The sequence below is a fragment of the Podarcis erhardii genome (genome assembly GCF_964252035.2).
Source record: "Podarcis erhardii genome assembly, chromosome: 2".
Taxonomy (NCBI): domain Eukaryota; kingdom Metazoa; phylum Chordata; class Lepidosauria; order Squamata; family Lacertidae; genus Podarcis; species Podarcis erhardii.
Genome location: NC_138498.1, coordinates 2,197,251 through 2,223,926, shown reverse-complemented (window position 1 = coordinate 2,223,926; position 26,676 = coordinate 2,197,251). Strand labels below are relative to the sequence as shown.

The window sequence follows — 26,676 nt, the reverse complement described above, 5'->3', positions numbered from 1 at the left end:
TGTCTCTGTCTCTGAATGTTATTAAACAATCTCCAGGAAACTTTCGTGTTTAACTGATTTTACTCTCATTCTGAATGCACTTTGAATTGTTTTTGCCACCTCATCTGGTTCCATCTCTAACCATTGCGCCAACTCTTTAATCAATTTCTCCTTGATATTCTCCCCCTGTGTCTCCGGTATAGCTCTCAGCCTCAGATTAGTTTCCCTCTGTCTCAATTCATTCATTGCGATCGCGTCCAAGACCTCCTCCTGAGTTTTATTCATCTCTAACATACCTGTTTTCATTTTGTCTTCCTCCCTTTTCATTTCCTTCATTTCATTTTTCGCTTTCTTCCACCCTTCCTCTAGCTTTTGTGTTCTTTTAGATACATCTTTAATTTGACCTTTGAGTTCATTTACTGTTTCATCTATTTTTTTATCCATTTTACCAATTCTACTGTCCACCTGTTCTAATTTAGTTTCTAATTTTTTTTCACTTTGTTTGATCTCTGCAAACATTTTCAAAATTTCCGCTTTAAACTCTGACTCTTGTTTTGACCCTTTCCTATCTGCTGGTGTGCCTTCACTTGTTTTCTTCATTTTCAATTTATCTATTTTTAACACAGAGATATCTAATTATCACAATCAACCATTTGGTAATAACAAATCCCAACCATTAACGCCCTCCCCCAATCCAGAAGGGCAGAGTCACCAGTCAGAAAGTACATTCTTTCACCTTTGGTGGACGTGCCCAAGGATTAAGGCTTTCTGGGAGATGATCTATAATGAAATGAAAAAGGTATTTAAATATACTTTCTTGAAGAAACCAGAGGCTTTTCTCCTGGGCATGGTCGGCCAATTGGTGCCAAAGAAGGATAGAACTTTCTTTATGTACGCTACAGCAGCAGCAAGAATACTCATTGCAAAGCACTGGAAGACACAAGACCTACCCACCTTGGAAGAATGGCAGATGCAAGTAATGGACTACATGGAATTGGCGGAAATGACTGGCAGAATCACGAGACCAGGGAGAAGAGTTGGTGGAAGAAGATTGGAAGATTGGAAGATTGGAAATTTAAAATCTATCTACAGAAACACTGTAAAATTATTGAATGTTAATGACGTTGGAATGAAACGAAGTGGTTCTAGTAAATAAGGTAAAATAAGAATATGTAAGAGTGGATTGATATTAGATGAAAATTTGAAGTTATAATATGTGAGGTTAAATAATTAAGGGTAAACTAAGAGGGTATGAATTTGCTGAACAAATTGTTAAATGGAATACAAAAAAGGGAGGTGTGAGGAAGTCATGAAAACAAGTAAATGAGTGGTAAGATATCAGAGGGATTTTTATTTTTTATTTTTTATTTTTATGCTTAATTTTGGTTTTTGTAATTTTTTTTGTATTTTTTTTTTTTTACTGTTTTGTAACCCTTTTCTTGTTAAAAATTTAATAAATATTATTATGTTCCAAATACATTTTTATTAAGGTTATGCACATAACAAACATACAACCAAATACAAAAGAAAAAATTGTAACAAAAAAAGAGTCAAGATATACAAGCCAACTTTTTCCTCTCTCTAACTATACAAAGATAGATTAATCTGGCTATTTCACAAAACAGTAAAAGATTAAAAAAACAAACAAACCCACAGAAACCGCCCCCTGGACTTCCTTCCATCCTTTTGGTAAGTATCGAATATCTGCTTCCATTACGTATTTGATTTTTAATCTATAGACCTAAATTCACACGCTGGTAGTATTTGTTCTGACCCCGCCAATCACATTAAGCATTTATTCCAATATAGTTCCAGTATTTACTCCAATTTTTCAGAGATTTCTGTTCATCGTGGTCTCTTAGTTTACCTGTTAATTTATCAAGCTCAGCATATTTTATCATTTTAATTTGCCAATCATTTATATTGGGGATAGTTTCCACTTTCCAATATTGTGCCAATAAAATTCTCGATGCTGTGGTGGCATAGAGGAATATCGTTCTATCTTCTTTCTTAATATCTTTACCCGTCATTCCCAGCAAAAAGGCTTCGGGTCTTTTGGGAAAAGTGTATTTAAATATTCTTTTAAGCTCATTATAAACCGATTCCCAAAAGCCTTTCACCTTTTTGCATGTCCACCATAGATGATATAGGTCACCCTCCACCTCCCCACATTTCCAGCATTTCTTATCTTTTAGTCTATACATTTTGGCCAACTTCACAGGGGTGTGGTACCACCTATATAGCATCTTCCAAACATTTTCTCTCAGAGACATACATGCTGTAAACTTTATGTTACAATTCCACACTTCCAGCCACCTTTCAAAATCGATGTTATAACCAAAGTCAATTGCCCATTTAATCATTGCCTCCTTCACCTCCTCGTCCTTTGTATACCACTCTAAAAGTATGTCATAGATTCTAGATAGGGTTTCGTTTTTACCTTCTATTACTTCTACATTAAATTTTGATTTTTTGTCATCAAAACCCAACTTCTTCTTGTCCTCTTTTAGCAAATCATTCACCTGGTGGTATTGCAACCACCCAGTGAATAGATTTTTTATCTCTTCATAAGGTCTAAGTCTTGGCCCTTGGTCTGTTTTTCTTAACATTTCTTCATAGGTGGCGTTTTTTTCCTCCATGTTTGTTTTCTTCACCGTTAAAGCCTCAATTGGTGAGATCCACCATGGGGTCTTTCTTTCAAGGAGATTTTTATTCCTTTCCCATGATTGGTATAAATTATTTATTATTATTATAAAAACAACAACAGAGGGGGCCTTGAAAGAGCCCTAGCCCATAGTAAGCTGAATTACAATGTAGCAAACACATCTGTGGGGTGTACTGACACCTGCAATGCTAACAGCAATAGCAATGTAGGGTTGCCAGGTAGGCAGAGAAAAACCTGAACCTGCTCCCTTCAACAGCACTTTGAACGCAGAAATCAGGCATCACACTTGCCCCAAGATGGAGCGGAATGGGATCGCCTGCTAATCCTGCAGATCGGAGCACTGTTAAAAAGACGCCAACTACAAAGGATGGCTCAGATTGGCAGTTTGTCTGCAGAGTCTAACTAGAAGTGTTACTATATGTATTGTTTGGCCGTGTGTGTGTGTGTGTGTGTTATAAATTCAAATTCCGGAAAATAGCAGCCAATGGGGGCAGGAGGCAGATCAGAATTCGGACTGTGCTGTGCAGTATTGGGTCATCCCACCCATGACATCAACCTGATCCTGTGGGACAGTCCCATATTTTCCAAGCTCCCGTGTCGGGGTTAGGAACATATGGCGCTCCAGAGGCTGTTGGACTCCCGGCTCCCATCAGCCCCAGCCAGCATGCCCGATGGTCAGGGATGATGGGAGTTGGAGTCCAGCAACAATGGCAGGAGCTTCTGCCCATTTAACTGAGGGCAGATATTGGAAACCAGATCACCATGTGGAGCGGCAGTGGGCACAGAAGGATTCTGGGGAGAGCAGGTAGGTGTCTGAGAGAAGAACTATGCAAATGTAACTAATGCGGTTTGCCTGGCCTTTTGGCCTGCAAGAGTTATCTATTCCAAATGAAACCTTGCAGCCTAGTTTAAACTAGGAGCATGGGCCCCTGAAGCATGGAGGCTCTAGAGAGTTGGAACGTATTTGCAGATGTTCTTTTTTGCTAAGGAAAGAGACATAGATCATCTGCCAGCAGGCCGCTTGTGCAGTCCCACAAAGATACACGAGGAGGTCTTTCCATTTCTTTCTCAGCCAGCCCCCCTTTCTCCACGAGGCAGCTGGCAACCATAACCCTGACCAAAAACACTCTTCTTCTGTCTTACACAAAAGCATTAAAGCAATAAAATGGCATGATCAGAAGGAGTGTGGCATAGCATTCTTGCTGAAGTGAAGGGCTAAACCAAATGAGATAATAGAGATCCATAATTGAAATTGAAATACTTTATTGTCACTTGTACAACTTGTATACAGTGAGATTACACAAGCACCCCCACTCAGATGGACATCACTCTTAATTTTTTGTAAAAGCACCGGTGGGGTAGGGGTGTTTGTGTGATTCATGGTGTGTGCCGGGGTGTGTCTGCTAGCTAGCTCTTTCCTCCTCCACCATTTCCCTTTTCTGTACCCCAAAGCTTTCCCTAAGTGACGTGGAAGCTTGTTCCCCTTGCCAGATGCGGCCACACTACAATTCCCATCATCCCTGACCACAGGCCATGCTTCCTGCAGCTGATGGGAGTTGGAGTCCAGCAACGTCTGAGCAGCCACAGCTTAGCTGCCAACAGAGGGGGAGGGCTATTTTCATTAGAAAATGGTGCAGGGGGAAGGGTGAAACCTCCCCCCCCCAAGGTTGTGCTGCCAACCTCAATTGCCACAAAATGGGGGGGGGGCTGCATTGGCATTTCAACTCTTATTAACCCATTCTGACTTCTAGTAGCACAAAGGATTTACATTTTGTCCCCTGACAGGGTCCTTAATGCAGGCCTGCAGCAGTTTCTCCTAGGCTCCTAGAAGAATAGGGGGAGGGAGGCAAGTCAGGAATTTGGGGTATAGTTAATACAAACTGTCTGAACATGGCACACCATGCAACTCCATGGCTAGGGTCAAGAAAAAGGCAACTTTGGCACACCCAGCTTGCGTACCTTGATGTCCAACTTCACCATACTTGGGAAGTGGTGTTGGGTGGGGGGGGGAGAAACATTTGTTTAGAAGATGCTGGCAGACCCTGTTTCAAGTCAAGTTTCCAAGGCCTCAGCCTCTGTCTTGGCGCGTTGACAGGGTGAGGCGTGGATGTTTGCTTCTCCTCATCTGTGGATTTTTGTCACAGAGCCAAGAAGCCAAGAGATGCTGGTGGGAGGCCTCGATAATTGGAACATTTGGGATGAATTTGGATCCAAAGGGCTGGGACGGTCTCTTGGCTTTGATAGAGTTCCTGGAGCAGGACATGTGCCAAGGCTCTGTAGCCCTGCGGTTAAACACCCTGGCCCTGCAATTCTGCAGCAGCCAGCTGAAGTCTGGAGCCAATTACAACCGGAGTGAGTTTGGAAGAGCTCAGCTGAATTCTGTCTCTCTTCCACTCCCCACCCGGTTCACTCTGCTTTTGAACATCTGGGCCTTCTTGGAGGAAAAGAATCATCCACCCATCACTGTGGCTGACTATTGCCTGCCAAGGGGCCTCAATGCATGGAGAGCACAAATGGGTGGATTCAACAGAGGGACAATAGTCAAGCAAAGATTTCTGGACTAAATTTGGCACTGGGGTTCTGGATGCTTTAACTGAAGCACTGTGGGTCTGTGCTCGTGCAATGTTAAAACTGTCCAAACTGCAGAGTATCTCCCATACGCCTTCAATTGAAATATATGGCTTTTCACCCCACATAGTAGTAAAACAGATAAAACAGATATGCTCCTTGCCTCTATGTAACAATTATCATTAACTGCTGAGCCAGCTAACTTTAAAGTTTTAAAACTATTTTTAAACTATTCAAGATTAAAACATAATAAAATTAGAACAGACCTCGGTGCTGAAGGACAAGCAGGTATACTCGTCCCCATCCTCACTTGGACCACTGGTTTATATACAATAGAGATCCTAGATGAACTTCATATATTGTTTTCTTTCTTCCCAAATCACTATATGAACCCCTTAACCCACCCTTCACCCTCACAATTATATACCGCTATGAAACATTTAAACGCCACAATTTTCAGTTTCCAAGGTTCCTTATTAATAGTGTATTAGACTGAAGGGAAAAGAGGATTTGCTCAGCTACCAAAATATACTGCTTTATACATGTGCAATGCACTGGCCAGCAGGGGTCATTCATTGCAACAGTCTGCAATTGCTTGCCATTAGATACAATGCTCAGTGCTATTTACAGAGGTCCCTCGGGTTCCAAACGCTTCAGGTTACATACGCTTCAGGTTACATATGCTTCAGGTTACATACGCTTCAGGTTACAGACTCCGCTAACCCAGAAATAGTACCTCGGGTTCAGGATGAGAACAGAAATCGCGCTGTGACTTCACAGTGGCAGCAGGAGGCCCCATTAGCTAAAGTGGTGCTTCAGGTTAAGAACAGTTTCAGGTTAAGAACAGACCTCCAGAACGAATTAAGTTCTTAACCCGAGGTACCAGTGTAATTGGAAAGTGAATGAGAAAGGCACTGCACATGGGGAAAAGTTTAAATCTTTCAATGTCCATTGCAAATCCTCCTCCCATTAGCCTTTCCTTTTTTATCCTTCCACCAAGTCTAATTTGGCAAGTATAGGTTTGGGAACACAAGAACACACAAATACACAGGCACACATGCAGAGAGAGATGCCTTACTCACTCACAAAGACCCAATATTTCTACTGTTGTGGATTCACTTTGAAGTGATGCTGGATCATAGTTTTGTTTTTGGTTTTTTTATAATAATTTTTATTGGGTTTTTACATTTTATAACAACAAACACACACACAAAGACAAAAACACACAAATACAATTTCATACCCTAATTTTCTTTACCCACTTTCATTGACTTCCCCCCACCCCCTCCTCTTACATCCCAGTTCCAATAATTAATTCAGCAAGTTCTTACCTAACCTCTTAAACATATTCATATTGCTTTTAAAAATTTAATTCTTTTTGTTTATCTATATTCAACTTATCCAATTCTCTTATAATCATTAATTTCTTTTTTTTTTTAAGGTCGATCTAACTTCCCTTCCACAAATTTTTCCCTTTATTATATTAATTATAGGTCACATTGACCAAATAAACAAATCATAACATTTTATAGTTCTATTCTCTCTCCCCCCCCTGCCCCGGTTTCTGTCCCTTCCCAAACAAATGTCCAAAAAACAAACAAAAAATAGTTCTTAGCCCGGATTCCTCACGTCCGAGGCGTCTGATTCTCTGTCAGTCCCTCTCTGCCAACTATATTGGTAGTCCTCTTTGTTGGTCCTAAGACCCCGAAGGAGTTCAGTCAGAGTCACATCATATTTTCTTTCATCCAGAATGTTTAAAAGTGGTTGCTGCGAAGGATCATCTACTTTTCCATACTCAAAAGGAAAGTCCCAATCATGTTGCTTTATTCTTTTTAGTTTTAATATTCCAAGTACTCCAGGGACTTCCCTCTTCTTCTTTCTCATCTTTCGCAGGTTTGTAATCCAAAGGTCTTCTTGCTCATACTCTAACAATGCAGATTCCTAGTTGATATTTTCCACTTGTAGTGTCTGCACTCCTTCTTTCTTCTCTGTCAATTCCAAAAGCATCTCTTCCTGCTCAGCTGCAGAGTTTTTGTCATACGTCTCCTTTGTGCATTCAGCAGAGTTGTTTGTTTCAGAATTCAAGGTCATAAATACTTTACTCAGAGCCATACTCTGCTCTTGCAGGATTCCCACGAGAAAGAACATTTTTTCTATCTCCGCCAGTAATTTTCCCTCTGCAGCCATTGTAATGTCGCTAATTCCCCCTAGGGGGCTTTCAGTTATTTAGTAGTCCTTTTCCAATAATCTGTTACTTTGTTATTATCACTACTTTGTTTCCAATCGCCTCAGCTCAAATGTATCACCTTTAATTCAGAGAGTTGTTAAATAACAAAATTCTTTACTTTGTCCGCCCGTTTGACAGCTTCTTTGACAGCTGTCAAACTCCTTTCACTTCTTCCTCCGGCACCCAAACAGGACACTCCCGGGTTTTGGGGGGGATTACACACAAAGTTCCAAAGTTCCTCCCTTTCTCTCCAGCACAAAATCTTCTTCTATCAAATTTGTGAAAAACTTTTAAATCATCAAAACAGTATTCATTCCGCCTTAATTCTCCGTTCCTTGCTTTAAATCGTCTATAAGTAGAGGGGGTGCAGACTTCCCTTTAACACATCCCCCGATCGTGCCGAATTCAAAGGGTAAAAATTTTTTAAAGTCCAAATTCCACTACTCACGGGTCCTTTGTTATCCAGTCCAAATTTTGGGAAGAAAGTCAGCGCTCTCCGGCCATGGCTCGCGGCTTCGCTCCACTGAAGTAGCGGTCTACTCTCAGCACCACGCCACTCTCCGTACCCTCTCCGTAGCCTTTAAAAAGGCTCTTCGTGGGTTGGGGAGGGCGCTTAAGGTGCCCACCGAGTCACCAAGTCCGCAGGCTTCCGCGCCTGCGGTTTCTGAGGGTCCCCGTGTCGCCGGCACGGCAAGACCCGTCTTCAGCGGAGCCGATTCCCTCCGGAGGTCGGAGGGAATCCGCCATTAGCCGTTCGCGCTAACCCAGAAGTCCGCTGGATCATAGTTTTGGGGGGATTGGCAAAGGAATGTTACTGTCTTGGAATGGGTGGGGGGTTGAAGGCTCTTTAATGGAACTGCAATGACTAGAGAATAGTTGGAGGTATTCCTTGAATGTTTTGAGCGAGAGAAGCCACTGGAACTGGGGAAGTGACTCATCCCTCATTGCCTGCTACCTGGGATAGGTGCAGGGACCAAGCCAAGAAATTCGTGCTCTAGGTAACTTATTGTTGCAATCTGTCTGTCTCGAGAGACAATGGAAGAGTGCTCCATCGGGGATAAAGACAAAGAATTGCATAGTTATAGCACCTGCTATGGCTGTAAAGACCAATATGAGAGAGACATGTTTTATTGCAGCTGAGGTGGATGAAGGCATCCAGTTTTGCTGCTGCAGATGCACCATAGAGTTTCTTCTCTCTGTGTTCCTCCCAGTAGTCATTCCTCCTCTGGTCACTGCTATGGATGCGCAACCTGTCTGCCACCACACACTGCAAGGGGTTCCCACCAGGTCAGGGTTGATGTTGCCAACCTTTGTGTCGCATCTGCAGACATCTTTGTAACGCAGGGGAGGCCTGCCAACAAGTCTGGTGCCTGAGGCCAGTTCCTCATAAAGCACATCCTGCCATCTTCCATTCTGTGGACATGACCAAGCCAGCATTGATGTGGCTGGGACAGAAATGTGAACTTGCTCAGAATGTAGGCTCGGAAGAGCACATCTTTGTCTGAGACTCTGTTCTGCCACATGATGCCCAAAATCTTCCTGACACAACACATGTGGAAGGCATTGAGGTGTTGCTCCTGGTGGGTGCAAGTTGCCCATGGCTTACTTCCATAAAACAGTGTGCTAAACTGCAGTCAGGTAGACCTTTCTCTTGGTATTGGATGCTAGCATCACACTCTCCCACACCCTGTCGGAGAGGTGAGCCATCACTGTCGCTGCCTTGCTGATATGCTTATCCAGCTCAGTTTCAATGGAAAAGTAACTGGTTATGGTAGAGCCCAGGTAGCAATAGAAGTCATTTTAGAAGAGGGCTAAGGGCTAGCTGGCTGTGCAACTTGTCACCTTCCAGATCTGGTTGGACTCCATCAGGCCCAGTCAGCATGGCCAATGGATGTGGAACTTCTCACTCCTTAGGAAAATGAGGAACACAAAACTCTTACACACTGCCCAAAAAAAGGGGCAAATAAGGACATCGATTTGCATAAACTTTGCTTAAGTGTTTTTGCTGGGCAAGTCGATCAGGTATATGAAGACGAGCAGCAAAGTCAGTCCTCAGGGAATGTGCAGGCGACCTTGGAATGGACAGCTCACGGAAGAACCCCGACCAAACCTAAGAGGAGGCGTGTAGTGGTGATAGCGGATTCCCTACTGAGGGGAACAGAAGCAGTGATCTGTGGGCCTGACAAGATGTCTCGGGAAGTGTGCTGTCTCCCCGGGGCTAAGATCTAAGATGTAACTGAATGACTGCAAGGAATCATAAAACCCACTGACAAATACCCCTTCCTCTTAGTTCATGTGGGAACCAATGACACTGCAAGCAATAGCCTCCAGAAGATCAAAAGAGACTATGAGGCTCTGGGCAGGAAATTGAAGCAATTAAATGCACAAATTGTCATCTCATCTGTCCTCCCAGTTGAACGACGTGGCCCAGGGAGAGAGGGAAAAATAGTGGAAGTGAACAGCTGGCTTCGCAAATGGTGTAAACAGGAACGGTTTGGATTCTTAGATCACGGACTGCAGTTTCTTGAAGATGGACTTCTGGCAAGAGATGGGCTGCACCTCACAACGGTTGGGAGGAATGTTTTTGCCAAAAATCTCAGAAACCTCATCAGGAGGGCTTTAAACTGACTAATGTGGGGGAGGGAGACAGTGCTCCTGAAGGTAGGAGTCTATCAATTGATGAAGATGATCATCCAAATGTCATAGACCAAATGGAGCAAACAGCACACAGACCTAGTGGTGGGAGGAAAAAATCCTTAAATAAGAGACACGGGGGAATGATTAATGGACTTCAATGTCTGTACACTAATGCGCAAAGCATGGGTAATAAACAAGATGAGCTTGAGCTCTTGGTACAGCAAACTAAATATGACATAATAGGCATCACTGAAACCTGGTGGTATAAGTCCCACGACTGGAATGTAATAATGGAGGGATACAATCTATTTCAGAGAAACAGACCAGACAAGAAAGGAGGAGGAGTGGCATTATATGTCAGGGATGTGTATACCTGTGAAGAGATCCAAGATTTAGAACCTCAAAGCCAAAGTGAGAGCATTTGGGTCAGAATTAAGGGAGAAAAGAATAACAGGGACCTCATTGTGGGAGTTACAGATAGGTAGCCGTGTTGGTCTGCCATAGTCAAAACAAAACAAATTCCTTCCAGTAGCACCTTAAAGACCAACTAAGTCAGTTCTTGGTATGAGCTTTCGTGTGCATGCACACTTCTTCAGATACACTTCTTCACACTTCTTCAGGTATCTGAAGAAGTGTGCATGCACACGAAAGCTCATACCAAGAACTGACTTAGTTGGTCTTTAAGGTGCTACTGGAAGGAATTTGTTTTGTTCTCATTGTGGGAGTTTACTATAGATCCCCAAGCCAAACGGAGGACATAGATGATGCCTTCCTGGAACAGATGGCCAAGCATGCAAAAGGAAGGGAGATAGTAGTAATGGGGGACTTCAATTACCCGGATATTTGCTGGATGTCAAACTCAGCCAAGAGCATAAGGTCAAACAGATTCCTCACTGGCCTTGCAGACAACTTCATTGTCCAGAAAGTGAGAGAAGCAACAAGAGGAACAGCCATTTTAGATCTGGTCCTAACCAATTTCTTGACTTTAAGAAAGCCGACTTCATAAAACTTAGGGAAGTGCTGGGTGAGATCCCATGGACAGTAATACTAAAAGGAAAGGGAGTTCATGATGGCTGGGAGTTTGTTAAGAGGGAGATAGTAAAAGCACAACTTCAGGCAATACCAATGAGACGGAAACATGGAAGGTGCCTAAAGAAGCCAGGGTGGCTATCTAAAGAACTTTTAACTGAGTTAACATTAAAAAAGGATGTGTACAAAAAATGGAAAAGGGGGGAAACCACCAAAGAGGAATTCAAACAAATAGCCAGCACGTGTAGACACAAAGTCAGAAAAGCTAAAGCACAGAATGAACTCAGGCTTGCTAGAGAGGTTTAAAGCAACAAAAAAAGGCTTTTATGGGTATATTTGTAGCAAAAGGAAGAACAAAGAAACCGTGGGGTCACTCAGAGGAGAAGATGGTGAAATGCAAACAGGGGACACAGAAAGGGCTGAACTCCTCAATGCCTTCTTTGCCTCAGTCTTCTCCGATAAAGAAAACAGGGACTTCCGGAGGCGGCGCGAACGGTAATGGCTGCCCTCTTCTAACCGGGAGAGGGTAGCTCCGCTGAAAAGGGTCGTCCGCTACGGCGAAGCGGAGACCCACATCGGAAAACCGCAGGCGGCAGAAGCCTGCGGTCTTGGGACCTGGCGGGCACCAGGAGCTGCCCCCAAAACGTTGAAGGAACCCCGTAAGGGGCTCCGGATCGCGGAGGGGGTAGCGGCGCTGAGGGTCGTTCCGCAATCAACGGAGCGAAGCCGCGTAGCTGTTGCCGGTGAGCGCTGACCTTTCTTCTTGGAATTTTTGTTTCGGAAAGCAACAACCCATGAGTAATAATAGACTTTGTACAATTTGGAACTTTAAAGTATTGAATTCGGCTGAAAGCGGAGTGACGAAAAACAGGAAGTCCGTCTTCCACTCTCATTGAACATCAAAGCAAAGAGCTGGAGGAGTGGAGGTAAAGAGAGATCTTTTAACCTAACTGATCTGAGCACCCATTGAACTTTATTTTAAGTGGAATAAGGACTTCATGCTTTTTAGCTGTATGGTGATACCTTTCTTCTATTGGAGCTACATTTTAAGTAAAAAACCCAGGTGCTGGAGCTGCCTGAGTAACTGAGCTGTCAGTTTGCAGTTGGCAGACTTGGACACTTTGAATCTGAACTTTGAAACAATCTGAGAGAGTTTGAACTTGTTACTTTGAAGCATTTGGATTACCAGCATGCACTATTTGAAACACTGTTGCTGCTAAATATTAAACTCTAACTCTGCTGGAATTTTTTACTGAAGGTCCCTGGATTCTGAAATTTGACTTTATTAATTTTACTGGAACTGATCTCTTCCCTAGAAACATTTTAAACTCCCCCTAGAGGATTTGGGACTTACAGCAGTGACTTTTATTTCACTTTCCTTTTCCCGGCCCTCTGTTTGACTGTTACCATCTGGGCCGTTGCTTTCTCATGGGAACAACTCAGCCTGACCTTGACTTTTAGATAACTTTGGAATGAGTGGCGCAAGAAGGAGAGGAAGAGCTAGACAAACAACTTTGACATCTTTAACCGCAGCCTCACAGACACGTAGATCATCTGTTCCTACTTTGCCTTCTGAGGAAGAAGCTGCTTCTCTGCCACGGGCAGGGGAGGGAGAAACTGAGGAATTACAGCTGGAAGATATGGCCTCAGGGGCAAGCACCTCTATTTTAGAGAGAATCTTTGAAAAATTGGAATCTCTGGACAAGAAAGTGGAATCTTTGGATAAACAGGCCGATGAGCAAACATATAAAATTGACCAGAACACAGAATGTTTAAATAGATTAACTGGACAAGTAGCACAGAACACACAAGCAATTGGAGAATTGAAGGAGGCTGCAGGAGAAAACCGGAAATTGGCTGAGGAGACCAGCCAAAAACTTGAAAATTTAGAACAAGAGGTAAGACCACTCTGCAAACAAGTAGGTGAACACCAGATTTATCTTTCTATGATAGAACTGTGGAACAGGGAGACCAACTTAAGGATAAGGGCGATACCAGAAGTGGAAGAAGGCAACTTAGCTGAGTTTCTGACTAAAGAATTTTCCAAATTTTGGAACTTAGAGGAAAAGGACTTTAAAATTGTATCAGCTTTTAGACTTGGAAGACTTATAAAGAAAGAGAAGCCCAGAGACTGTTTGATAATACTGAGGTCAAAGGAGGAAAGGGACAAGATTCTGGGCCTACACTACGGAAAGTCACTGGACATTTCGGACAAAAGAATTGAGATTTACAGGGACATTCCTAAACAACTGTTGGATCTTAGATCTAACTATTTGGAGCTGACAAGATTGTTAAGGAACAATTCAATCATCTTTAGGTGGGAATTCCCCCAAGGATTATCTTTTGCCTTTAGAGGGAAGAAGATTAAAATCAGAACGTTGGAAGACAGAGATAAATTTTTGAACGCATACGGAGAGGACCTTCACAAAGGAATTGATCTACTTCCAGGGCCTGAAACACCAGAGGCACCTGCACCCTTGGATCCAGAAGATCCAGCGAATAAGGTACCACCCCTTGAAAAATAACCAGATTTATTCAGGATGTTTCTGCAACTCTTGAGTTGGAACATTAATGGTTGTAACATTCCGGAAAAAAGGAGGAAAATTTTTCACATATTAAAAAAAGAACAACTGGACATTATTTGCTTACAAGAAACACATGTGACTAGGCTCCATAGAAAAGTGTTAATAAATAAAAGACTCGGTCAAGAATTTATATCTTCGGATAGAGTAAAGAAGCGAGGGGTGGTGATATATGCAAAAGAGAGCCTGTCACCTAAATTTTTATTTAAAGATGAACATGAAAGAATTCTAGCAATTGAGATACAACATCAAGAAGAAAAGATTTTAATATTAGGAATCTATGCACCAAATGATGGAAAATCGGAATTTTACAAGAAGTTGCATGAGATTATGCTGGATTATCTGGACTATAACAACATCATTATGATGGGAGATATGAATGGGGTCGTATCGACTAACATGGATAAGTCACAAAACCAAAATGTTACAAAAGACGGCAGACTACCAAAGACCTTTTTTGAAATGACAGACAATATGGACTGGATTGACATTTGGAGGACCAAGAACCCCCTGGGAAGAGAGGGAACATTCTTCTCTGAAGCCCAACTGACCTGGACAAGAATCGACCAAATATGGATAACTAGAGGTCTGGCACCCAAGGTTAGAAAAGTGGAAATCTGCCCAAAGACCTGCTCCGACCATAATGCATTGAAGATGGACATGACACTACTGCCAACCGGTTCCTTTAGATGGAAGATGAATGACAATTTGTTCAGAGATCAGGAGATTATTAAGAAGGCCCAAAAAGCTTTGAAGGATTACTTTGAGATAAATATGAACACTACGGTGGAAAAAAGAACTATCTGGGACGCAAGCAAAGCTGTGATGAGGGGGTTCTTGATACAACAGAATGCTGTAAAGAAAAGAATACAAAATGGAAGGAAAGACAAGATCCTACAGAAAATCAAAGAACTGGAGAAGAAGTTAAGATCTAACCCGAAGTCACAGCCGATTCTGAGAGAAATTAAACTTCACCAAGCACAATATTCTAAATTGATAAACCAGGAGATAGAGTGGAAGATCAAACTAATGAAACAAAAAACTTTTGAATCGGCAAATAAATGTGGGAAACTGCTAGCTTGGCAGTTGAAGAAGAGACAAAAACTAAACACAGTCACAAATCTAGAAATTGAAGGAAGAAACATTCAGAACCCCGCGGAGATTAGAAAGTGCTTCCAGAGATATTTCAAAAAATTATATACTCAAGGGCCGCAAGACGAGGTTGAAATTAAACAATTTTTGGAAAGAAATGGATTAACAAAGTTGTCACAAAAAAACAGAACAATCCTGAATAATAAAATAACACGACAAGAGATTGAACAAGCCATTCAGAACATGCAATTGGGCAAATCTCCAGGGCCAGACGGTTTGACCTCCAAGTATTACAAGGCATTAAAAGACTATTTGATCCAACCAATGATGGAGGTCTGCAACGAAATTATGGAGGGGAAGAGGGCGCCGGAATCGTGGAAGGAAGCTTTTATCACATTGATACCAAAACTGGAAACTGAAAAGACACAATTTAAGAACTACCGTCCCATCTCCCTTTTAAATGTGGATTACAAAATATTTGCAGATGTTTTGGCAAGCAGATTTAAAAGACTTTTAAATGAGGTAATCCATAAAGACCAAGCAGGCTTTCTTCCAGGTAGACACATGTTTGCTAATACAAGGAACATTATTGACATTTTGGAACTTTTGCAAACAGACATAAACACAAAAGCAGTGCTAATTTTTATAGATGCGGAGAAGGCCTTTGATAATATTTCTTGGAAATTTATGAAGGGAAATTTAAAAGAAATGGGAGTGGGACGGGGGTTTGAGAACGGGATTGACGCAATATATTCAGAACAAAAGGCCAAATTGATAGTTAACAATGTGGTTACAGAAGAGTTCAAAATTGAAAAAGGAACACGACAAGGCTGCCCGATTTCCCCTCTGTTATTTATTTCGGTTCTGGAGGTGCTCTTGAACATGATCAGAGGGGACCGGTTGGTGGAAGGGATTCAGGTCGGAGCGAAACAATACAAACTTAAAGCTTTTGCAGATGACCTAGTTTTGACCCTGCAGGAGCCAGAATCTAGTACGAAAAGAGTATTACAACTGATTCAGGACTTTGGTCGGGTGGCGGGATTTAAATTAAATAAACAGAAAACTAAGGTGTTGGGAAAAAAATTGACAGATACAGAGTCAGAACGGTTTCAGAGAGAAACAGAACTAACTGTGGTTAAAAAAGTAAAGTACCTAGGGGTAAATATAACAGCAAAAAATCTGAGTCTATTTAAGGATAACTATGAAAAATGTTGGTCTGAAATTAAGAGAGACTTGGACAGTTGGACAAAACTGAAGCTTTCTTTGTTAGGCCGAATTGCTGCTATTAAGATGAATGTATTGCCAAAAATGTTGTTTTTGTTTCAAACACTACAGATTGTGGACAAGACGGAGTGCTTCCGGAAGTGGCAGAAAGATATTTCTAAATTTGTCTGGCAGGGCAAAAAGCCCAGAATTAAGTTTAAGATATTAACTGATGCGAAAGAAAGAGGGGGCTTTGCCCTGCCAGACTTAAAGCTGTACTATGAAGCCGCAGCTTTCTGCTGGCTAAAAGACTGGCTACTTCTCGAGGACACTGACGTACTGGATTTGGAAGGTTTCAACAATGCTTTTGGTTGGCATGCATACTTATGGTACGACAAAGTTAAGATCAATAAGGCCTTTAAGAACCATATTGTTAGGAAAGCAGTATTTAATGTCTGGACAAAATACAAAGACTTATTGGAAAACAAGACTCCGAGGTGGCTTTCACCTCTGGAAGCTAAGGCCCGAAAAAGACACAATATGGAGGCCAAATGGCCAAAATATTGGGAAATATTAGAAAAAGATGGAAACAATTGGAAATTGCAGAGTTTGGAGAAAATGAAGGATAAAGTGCGAGACTGGTTACATTACGCTCAGATTAAAGAAGTTTTTAAAAATGACAAAAAGTTAGGGTTCCAGGTAGAGAAATCGTAATTAGAAACAGAATTGTTAGAACCAAAGACTAAGGTACTATCTAGAATGTATAACTTGCTGTTAAAATGGAATACACAAGACGAAATGGTTAAATCGGCTATGATAAAGTGGGCACAGGACATTGGGCATAACATCATGTTTGAGGACTGGGAAAGGTTATGGACCACTGGGTTGAACTTCACCGCTTGTAATGCTCTGAAGGAAAATGTAATGAAAATGATATATAGATGGTACATGACCCCAGTTAAACTTGCCAAAATATACCATTCGTCTGATAATAAATGTTGGAAATGTAAAGAAAATGAAGGAACATTCTTTCACCTCTGGTGGACATGCCCTAGGGTGAAGGCCTTCTGGGAAATGATATATAATGAACTGAAAAAGGTATTTAAGTATACCTTCACTAAGAAACCAGAGGCCTTCCTCCTGGGTATTGTCGGCCAGAAGGTGTTAAAGAAGGATCGAACATTTTTTATGTATGCAACAACAGCAGCAAGGATACTCATTGCTAAAAACTGGAAAACTCAAGATCTACCCACACTGGAAGAGTGGCAGATGCAGCTGATGGACTATATGCAACTGGCAGAATCCGAGACCTGGGAGAAGAGAGGATTGAAGAAGATTGGAATAAATTTAAGATGTATTTACAAAAACATTGTAATTTGGTTGAAAGTTAAGAAGAATGCTAGATTATAAAAAATTGGCCACCACTAAACTAGATTTGAATTCGATGATAAGTGAGATTAAAGAAAACATAAATTTTTTGGAGAATTGCTAGATTATATTTAAATGAGTGGATACAAGACCGTAAACAAGTTGATAATTTGCTTGGAAAAACGTTTTACGATGAAAATGGGAGTGGGAGACGTGAGGGAGTCCAAAGAATTGATGAAACCACGTTGTGTTGGAAGTAAGATTGTTTATTATTTGTGTATTTGTATTCAAAAACTTTAATAAATATTTTTTTTAAAAAAAGTCTTCTCCGATAAAGAAAACAATGCCCGACCTGAAGAATTTGGAGCAAATGATTCAGCAGAGGAAACACAGCCTAGAATAACTAAGGAGATAGTACAAGAATACTTGGCTAGTTTAGATGTATTCAAGTCTCCAGGGCCAGATGAACTGCATCCAAGAGTATTAAAAGAACTGGCAGATGTGATCTCAGAACCACTGGCAGTCATCTTTGAGAACTGCTGGAGAACAGGCAAAGTCCCGGCAGACTGGAGGAGGGCAAATGTTGTCCCTATTTTCAAAAAGGGGGAAAGAGAGGACCCAAATAATTACCGCCCAGTCAGTCTGACATCAATACCAGGGAAGACTCTGGAGCAGATCATTAAGCAAACAGTCTGTGAGCACCTAGAAAGGAATACTGTGATCACCAATAGTCAGCATGGATTTCTGAAAAATAAGTCATGTCAGACTAACCTGATCTTGTTTTTTGACAGAATTACAAGCCTGCTAGATGAAGGGAACACAGTGGATGTAGCCTACCTTGATTTCAGCAAGGCATTTGACAAGGTGCCCCATGATATTCTTGCAAAGAAGCTGGTAAAATGCAGCCTTGACTATGCTACCACTCAGTGGATTTGTAACTGGCTGTCTGACTGAACCCAAAGGGTTCAGTCAATGGTTCCTCTTCATCCTGGAGAAGAGTGACTAGTGGAGTGCCACAGGGTTCTGTCTTGGGCCCGGTCTTATTCAACATCTTTATCAATGACTTGGATGATGGACTCAAGGGCATCCTGATCAAATTTGCAGATGACACCAAACTGGGAGGGGTGGCTAACACCCCAGAGGACAGGATCACACTTCAAAACGACCTTGACAGATTAGAGAACTGGGCCAAAACAAACAAGATGAATTTTAACAGGGAGAAATGTAAAGTATTGCACTTGGGCAAAAAAAATGAGAGGCACAAATACAAGATGGGTGACACCTGGCTTGAGAGCAGTACATGTGAAAAGGATCTAGGAGTCTTGGTTGACCACAAACTTGACATGAGCCAACAGTGTGACGCGGCAGCTAAAAAAGCCGATGCAATTCTGGGCTGCATCAATAGGAGTATTGCATCTAGATCAAGGGAAGTAATAGTGCCACTGTATTCTGCTCTGGTCAGACCTCACCTGGAGTACTGTGTCCAGTTCTGGGCACCACAGTTCAAGAAGGACACTGACAAACTGGAACGTGTCCAGAGGAGGGCAACCAAAATGGTCAAAGGCCTGGAAACGATGCCTTATGAAGAACGGCTAAGGGAGCTGGGCATGTTTAGCCTGGAGAAGAGGAGGTTAAGGGATGATATGATAGCCATGTTCAAATATATAAAAGGATGTCACATAGAGGAGGGAGAAAGGTTGTTTTCTGCTGCTCCAGAGAAGCGGACACGGAGCAATGGTTCCAAACTACAAGAAAGAAGATTCCACCTAAACATTAGGAAGAACTTCCTGATAGTAAGAGCTGTTCGACAGTGGAATTTGCTGCCAAGGAGTGTGGTGGAGTCTCCTTCTTTGGAGGTCTTTAAGCAGAGGCTTGACAACCATATGTCAGGAGTGCTCTGATGGTGTTTCCTGCTTGGCAGGGGGTTGGACTCGATGGCCCTTGTGGTCTCTTCCAACTCTATGATTCTATGATTCTATGATTCTAAGGCTGAGACCTGGTGGCCTGTGTGTGCTTGCTCAGCCTGCTGATGGGCAAGTTCAAGGCTCCCTCCCTGCATGGTGTGAAAGTGGCCTGTGATTCTCCTTGTTAACAAGTTTTATAGGATTTGATATCGAAAACCTGCACAACCTGTCTGACCAAAACAACAGTATGAGAAACAAAAGAAGTGTATTGTGCACACGTCTCTACCCCTTTGACTCTATTGAATCTCTTCCACATAAGGACTTGCAAGATTTGAAGGTAGGGGTTGTATTTATTTTTAATAGGCAGATGATGCGTAGTCAGCCAGAAGAGGGCAGGCGCCACAACAAGATCTAAGCAGAGGAACTGTCTCCATTGGCGCTCCAACTAATTGCAGTTTTTGCAAGAGGAAAATACTTTTTCCAATAGAATTTCACACTACAGCATATTTTTCTTCACCCATCAGGAATTCCTTGAGGCTTATACCTGCTTCATGCATATATTTAAATGATGTCTTAAAAACCTAAGGTTGATATCCTATGCACACTTACCTAAGAGTAAACACAGTTGGAGATCGGAGTTGCTTCTTAGTAAACACACATAGGATTTCCACTCTTACCAGGCAGTCCTATGCAGCTTTTCTCAGAAAGATATGCTAATATGTTCAATGTGGCTTACTCCCAGGAAAGTCTTGCAGAGGATTGCTTCCTTAAGGTTTCGTTTTATGCAGATCGGATACAGATACAGGCTGAAAACACAGAGCTTAATCCAGTCCAGCTGGATTATTGTTTTTGTTTAGTTTGTGAATCAGTTTTAAAACTGTAATGAAGAGGCAATGTGTGTTTGTGTGTGTACGTGTTAAATAAAAAAAATAAAAGGTAAGAATTTGAGAGTTTGAAGGGCTTGCTAAGCATCTGCAAAACACTCTCCTGGTAAATTAATGGAATTTACAACCTGTTTATTCAGCATATCTTGATTTGCTGGCAGAAAGCTTTACATGATGGTTGCACTATTACAGTCTTTACTGAGTATTCATTCTAATTTGTTTATGGGGCAGTTATATGACAAAAAGCATTTCTGCTTATTTATTTGTGGGGTGTTTGCTATTTGTTCATTCTGTCCTTTTCTGCACATTTCTCCATCTCTTTAAAAAGGCAAAAAGTCTCCTTTTCTTTTCTTTTCTTTTCTTTTCTTTTCTTTTCTTTTCTTTTCTTTTCTTTTCTTTAGTGAATTTATTACCATTGAAGTGAAGGCCCAAGACAGGTGTTGATCATCATGTGAGCTGCGTGCAGGTGGTCTGAAGCGAGCGAGCGAGCTACCACCATTCCTGTGGAGCCTCCTTTTATTGAGACAAATATGCAAGCTAGGCAGGTACATTTTTGGGCTGTGACCTTTACACATCTTCCGTCCCGAGATCGTGGGGTGGGACAAAGCTATTTTGGCACCTGTTCCGCAGCGTCATTTTCCCCTTGCACAGTGTATGACATAGGAGACAAAGGTCTCATGGAAAAGGGTTACAGACAGGACACCGCAGACTGCTGAGACCGCAAAAGGTCAGGCAGAGGTGGAACGATGTACAGACAGCTGTGGCTTGTCTGGGGGGGGGGGTTCCCTGCACCCCAAGGTCACGCGTGCAGGCCGACCGTGGCTGCCTGCTGGTGGGGAAGTGTGCTCCCTCCGGACCCCACTCCCCACTCCGCGATATCCCTACAACCATAGAGCAATAAGGTGTTTGACCCACTTAAATTCAGCAAATCTAACTTTCCTGGTACGTACTTGATGCCCTCCTGCAAAAAAGGATAGAGTCTACAGTCACCTTTTAAATGTGTTTACCTTTGCCAGGATTGTGCCCATAACCTACAGATGCTTTTGGATTGGGGGGGATCCTGCACTTACCAGCCTATAGTAGCAGCTCGTTTGTTCACCACACAAGGGCTGTGCTGATAATGCCTTTGCTGATCTCAGCAGCTGCTTTTCTATCAGCCAACGAGGGGTCCTGTCGTCAAGCCCCTCCTCCCAGCTCCACAATAATCTGATGCCCAACCTGCACAAAAGGAAAAGTATACAGTGTTTAATGTCAAGTGGAAACCTGCTTCCTGAATACATTTTATTACACGGACAATGTTCTTTTTAAATGTGTCACATTTGCATGAAGTTGAAATGCAACTGTGGTTGCAGTTTGCAAAGGTAAAGGGCTCTTCCCCATGACCTATTTATTTCATCCTAATTTGGCTGCACGAAGCTTACTTGGAGGTTAGATTGTATCCAGTTTTTATTGAGCATTTGCTCTGATTTGATTGTGGGGGCAGTTATACAACAATGAACAGCCTCCATTCATTCCATCCTTTTCAATGCATTTTCCTGTCACTTTCCTGACTGCATAAAGTACCGTATTTTTCACCCTATAGGACGCACCGTCCCATAAGGCGCACCTAGTTTTTTGGAGGGGAAATAAAGGGGGAAAAATTATTTCCCCCCCAGGCACGGGGCTGGGGTGGGGGAAGCCCGGGCTTCCCCCGACCCCAGCCCCCAGAACAGGCAACTCTCCGCAAGCCGTGGGAGCCCAGTGCCAGGCTCCTGTGCCTTGCAGAGAGCTGCGCGAAGTCTGGGCACACTGAGCTCAGCGCGCCCAGCCTTCGGCATGCAGGCAACTGTCTGCAAAACGTGGGAGCCCGCGCCGGGCTCCCATGGCTTGTGGAGATCTGCGCGAAGCCTGGAGAGCGAGAAGGGTCGGTGCGCACGGATCCCTCTCACTCTCCAGGCTTCAGCAAAAGCCTGCATTCGCCCCATAGGATGCACACACATTTCCCCTTCATTTTTGGAGGGGAAAAAGTGCGTCCTACGGGGCGAAAAATACAGTATGTTTCCTTTAAAGCTGATTTGCCATGCTAGGGTGGCAAAGCATCCACTTTCATGGCATAAACTTAAATTTCCTGGTATGTGCTTGAATCCTCCCCACAAAATACTGAGTCTGGAAATGTCCAAAACAAATATTAAGTGCCACTGTTCTTTGTGATGGAGAATAGCTGAAGTGAAGTGTAATAGCTGCAGTGTAGTGGCTACACCCCAGGAACGCCTTCAACTGGCCGGCTAAACCAGGTGAGGGGAGCCAATGGGACTCAAGCCCTCAGTGAGTTAGGAACTTGCCTTGCATGCAAAAACAGGTTCTGGCAGGTCCAATGGTCAAAAAGATGGTTTCTGCACCTGCTGCAGAGGAAAGTGAGGGGCAGATGAGGCTCATCTACCTGGGAAGGGAGCCCATCTAGGAGAAGGAAAACTCTGATTCCAAACCTCTGCTGCCTTGCAGGAGATTTTCAGGAGAAGAAAAGTCTCAGGAGTCAAACCTACACAAATCTGGAGTGGAGTCCCTAAGGCTGGCACCTTGTAAGTCTCCTGCCAGCAACTGCGGCAGCCCAGCTGGTGATAAACATCTTGCTTTGCTTTCCCTTGGACCACATCAGCGAGGCCGAGAGGGGGGGTCTTGACATCTGGGCAGCCCAGGACCTCCATACACACTGTCCAAGCTTGTGCCTCAGGGAGGTCACTTCAGGGCTGCAAATGCAGTTGTTTGACTTCGCCCTCCATGGTTTCTTGAGACAGATGCCAACAAGTGGCTACAACTGTGAGCTGGAAAGCCCTGGATTCAAACTTCTACTTGGCTATGAACTTTCTGGGTTGTAGGGTGCCCCTGCGTGCTACTGTACAGAGCAGAGCCCTCTGAAGAGCTTTCCAGCCCAAATCTGATCTAAAGATAAAGAATCTTAAGATGGGAGGGACCTTGAAGTTGCCCATCAACCATTAGCAACTCCTGGACAGCAGACTGAGCAGGCAGCCACACCCAGGCCACAGTCCTCCCCTCTGCAGTGAGATGCATTGAATTTCTATTACCTTGGATTGCATATCTATCTATACCTACCAAGTAGCACATGCAGACTCCGTACAAATCTGTGTCCTCTCTTGGGCATTGTGTAAGTGGCCATTCTACCGTATGGCTTGAAACAGGTCACTGTTGTCTCAGTCTCCCAATGAGGATAGTAATACATGCCATACCCCACAGTTGTAACCATTCCTGGCCTTTATGATGTAATCCCAACACTTCAAAGGCAATATAAATGGGCAAAAAAGCAATAGAGTTTGAGACACTCCCATGGAATGTACCATCAGAGTCCAAACCTGGATGTAAGGCCTATTGATTTCAACAGTACTTGCTTCCAAGGAAGATGTATCAAGACTGTAGTGTCAGTGTCTGGGAACTGGGTCAGAATGATTCCCCATCACCTCCCCTTCCTTGCTTTTGTTGTTGTTTAGTCGTTTAGTCGTGTCTGACTCTTTGTGACCCCATGGACCAGAGCATGCCAGGCACTCCTGTCTTCCACTGCCTCCTGCAGTTTGGTCAGACTCATGTTTGTAGCTTCGAGAATACTATCCAACCATCTTGTCCTCTGTCGTCCCCTTCTCCTTGTGCCCTCCATCTTTCCCAACATCAGGGTCTTTTCCAGGGAGTCTTCTCTTCTCATGAGGTGGCCAAAGTATTGGAGCCTCAGCTTCACGATCTGTCCTTCCAGTGAGCACTCAGGGCTGATTTCCTTAAGAATGGATGCGTTTGATCTTCTTGCAGTCCATGGGACTCTCAAGAGCACCATAATTCAAAAGCATCAATTCTTTGGCGATCAGCCTTCTTTATGGTCCAGCTCTCACTTCCTTCCTTCCTTGCTACTTCTGTATAAATTCTTTTCCTCCATACATTGTCTTCTCAGAAGACCAGGAATAGGAGTATTTGGTTTGTACATGCATATGCACTAATTTACGTTCTATCTTTATTTTGTACTTAGCTTTATAGTGCTTTATAGTATGCTGGTGTCTCAAAACAAGGTTTAACTTGTTTTGGTGGGCAGGTGAACCAAGCAACCCTGCTGAAATTCAGAACCAGATGTGACTTACCAGCACCAGGTGCAAAACTCCTTGATTTCCCAAGCATTTGAATTGTGGCTGAATTTTTCATGCATGTGCATTATCAAAGCGTTCCTTCAGAACACAGCACTTTGAGCATCATATTACTTTTCTGCCCATTTGTGGTACAGCACCACATTGCACAACAGATCAGCCTCTTACTTCCTTGTGGCTGGTTTACAGACCACTGGATAGACATGGAGAAATTGAAGGGTTAAAGTAAGTGACCACAGATGCGCAAATATGGTGAATACCACCAACTGTTTCTGCTTTTCCATACTAGCTGTGCAGGAGGCAGAGATGCAAAATAGAGAATTAATTCGTAATAAATCTGTTTGTTTGTTTTTTAAAAATACGAACAAAGCAAAATTTTGGCTCATCGGAGTCAGGGCACATTATACATACAGGAGCTACAAACAGGCTAGATTCATATGATGGACTGACTCTGGACTTGTTTTCGTAGGCAGTTTTATGTTTTTGTGAATTCAGCAGCTTTGCTGGTTATCACCATGATTAGAGAAAACATTCTCTCTCATATGTCCTATATACAGATAGCAAACTCATTCTTGGAGTGCTAAACCTTATGTAGTCAAAGGGAACCACAAGATTTGCAGAAATACTCAAAATATACAGCCTCCCCCCACCTCCTGGCCAAAGGTGCCCAATGAGGACTGTGCATGCTTAGCAGACATAGAATGCTGATGACTGTTGCGGGGTGGGGGGGACTGAAGGGGAGTGAGGAATGGGATGGAATGTCTCAAAAAAGGGCATGGCTGGCAAGCAGGGCTTTTCCAGCTGGAACTTGGTGGAACTCAGTTCCGGCACCTCTCAGCTGAATGCGGTTGTCATTCTAAGAGAACAAGGGAGGTGTTCGTGGTGAGTTCTCACACTTCTTTTTCTAGAAAAATAGCACTGCAAAGAGTGTTGAGCAAAAGGATTCCATTCTGCAACATCTTAGTACAAATATCCCTTGCGGTGCTTCCAGACTCTCACTATTTCGGGTGCGATTCAATCCCATCCCAGAAAAATCAGATGGCGTGATTAAAGCTGATCTGGAGTTCTTCTGAAACGAACTCACTCACCCCAAAATATTGTGAAGCTTTTGTGATGAGGAAAGTGACTGGGGAAATGCACCCGCCGGGAAGTGTGGAGATGACACTTGCTTGGGACTCAAGGGCTGTCTCTTCATCCCACAAAGGAATTGGGCAAAATGCTCATCAGGCAGCTGATGTGGTGTCACCTCTCCACCCACAAATCCATCTGAACGCTCATTAAAAACAGCCCTTCTGGAAGTGACTTTACTGCACTGGCAGGCTAAATGCTGAAGACGCTGTCATGGTCAGTTCTGGTTTTGTGTGGCATACACTCCATTTCGAAGTTGTCTGACAGTCCAGTTACAAAAACAGAAAGCATTTTCTTTACCTCACTTCTATTTATTTAAAAAAGTAGAAATCTGAAAAAATAAAAGTTCTTTTAAAAAGTTAAATAAATTTGGTGATTAATAACCTGTTCAATGTAGTAAGAACCAACCTTTTGAAAATGGCAGGTATCCATCCATGACACTGGAAAGCCAACCCAGGTACGTCTGGCAGCTGAGCCACCCAACAAGCCCCGGCCATTCCTGCCTGTGTCTCAGTGCATGCCTGAGGCTCCGGGAGGGGGCACTGTGGCCGGCTGTCCTCCCCGAGGCGCCGTGCGCCTGGATCCCGTACAAGAGCGCAATGTGGAACGCGTTAATAGGGAAGGAGACGTTGCCTTTGAAGTGTCTCCCTTTGATGTTTCTCTCCCTCTTTCTCTCTCGCACATAATAAATGGAACCTTATTTTCTCTGTCAGACAAAGGGGAATCGCCCCCCTGCAGCCCCAGGCGCTGACGCTCTTTGCTTCTCCCTCCCCCTCCACCCGCCACAGCCCACATGCCAACAGGGGCCAACCTGGTGGGGAGAAGGAAAGCAGGGAGAGCGGCCAGAGCAGCAGGCCTGGCTTCTTTCCTCCTGGGGCGGAATCTCTGCTAGCAAGGAAATGCCTTGCGGAAGGACTTTCTGAGCAACCAGCCCTGCAGGGGCCTGGGGGCAGATGCCCAGGCACCCCACTCAGAGGACTTGGCATGGGGGGGGGAGCAGAGCAAGGCTACCTCAGCAAAGCTTGAAGGGAAATAGTAGAAATTTCATCTAAACCAATGTGGCCCTCCAGCCCTCTCTGTGTGGCCCTTGGAAACTCTCATTAGGCCACATGCAACCCTGTCTGTCCCCTCACTGTCCTGCTTGGCTCCCCCCAAAGTGCTTTTGCCCAGCTAGAAAGTACTATTGAGCTCTGATACATGCAGAGCAAGGCAAGCAAGGGGTGTGGCCTGGGGAGGGGGAATAGTTGGGGAGAGTCCTGAGGGACAGAAAGAGAGGGCTGGAGGACCACTTT

The 26,676-nt window shown here is 43.4% G+C and overlaps 1 long non-coding RNA gene across 3 annotated transcripts in view; it reads right to left on the bottom strand.

Annotated features, from left to right (window-relative positions):
- Nucleotides 1-21,024: 21,024 nt before the first annotated feature.
- Nucleotides 21,025-26,676, bottom strand: part of LOC309336254 — a 49,370-nt gene continuing 43,718 nt past the window's right edge. For all 3 annotated transcript variants that reach the window (XR_014153944.1, XR_014153945.1, XR_014153946.1), the window contains 2 exons: nt 21,209-21,356; nt 21,025-21,099 (listed from right to left, as the gene is read on the bottom strand). This is a non-coding gene — a long non-coding RNA (uncharacterized lncRNA). The remainder of the gene's footprint in view (nt 21,100-21,208; nt 21,357-26,676) is intronic.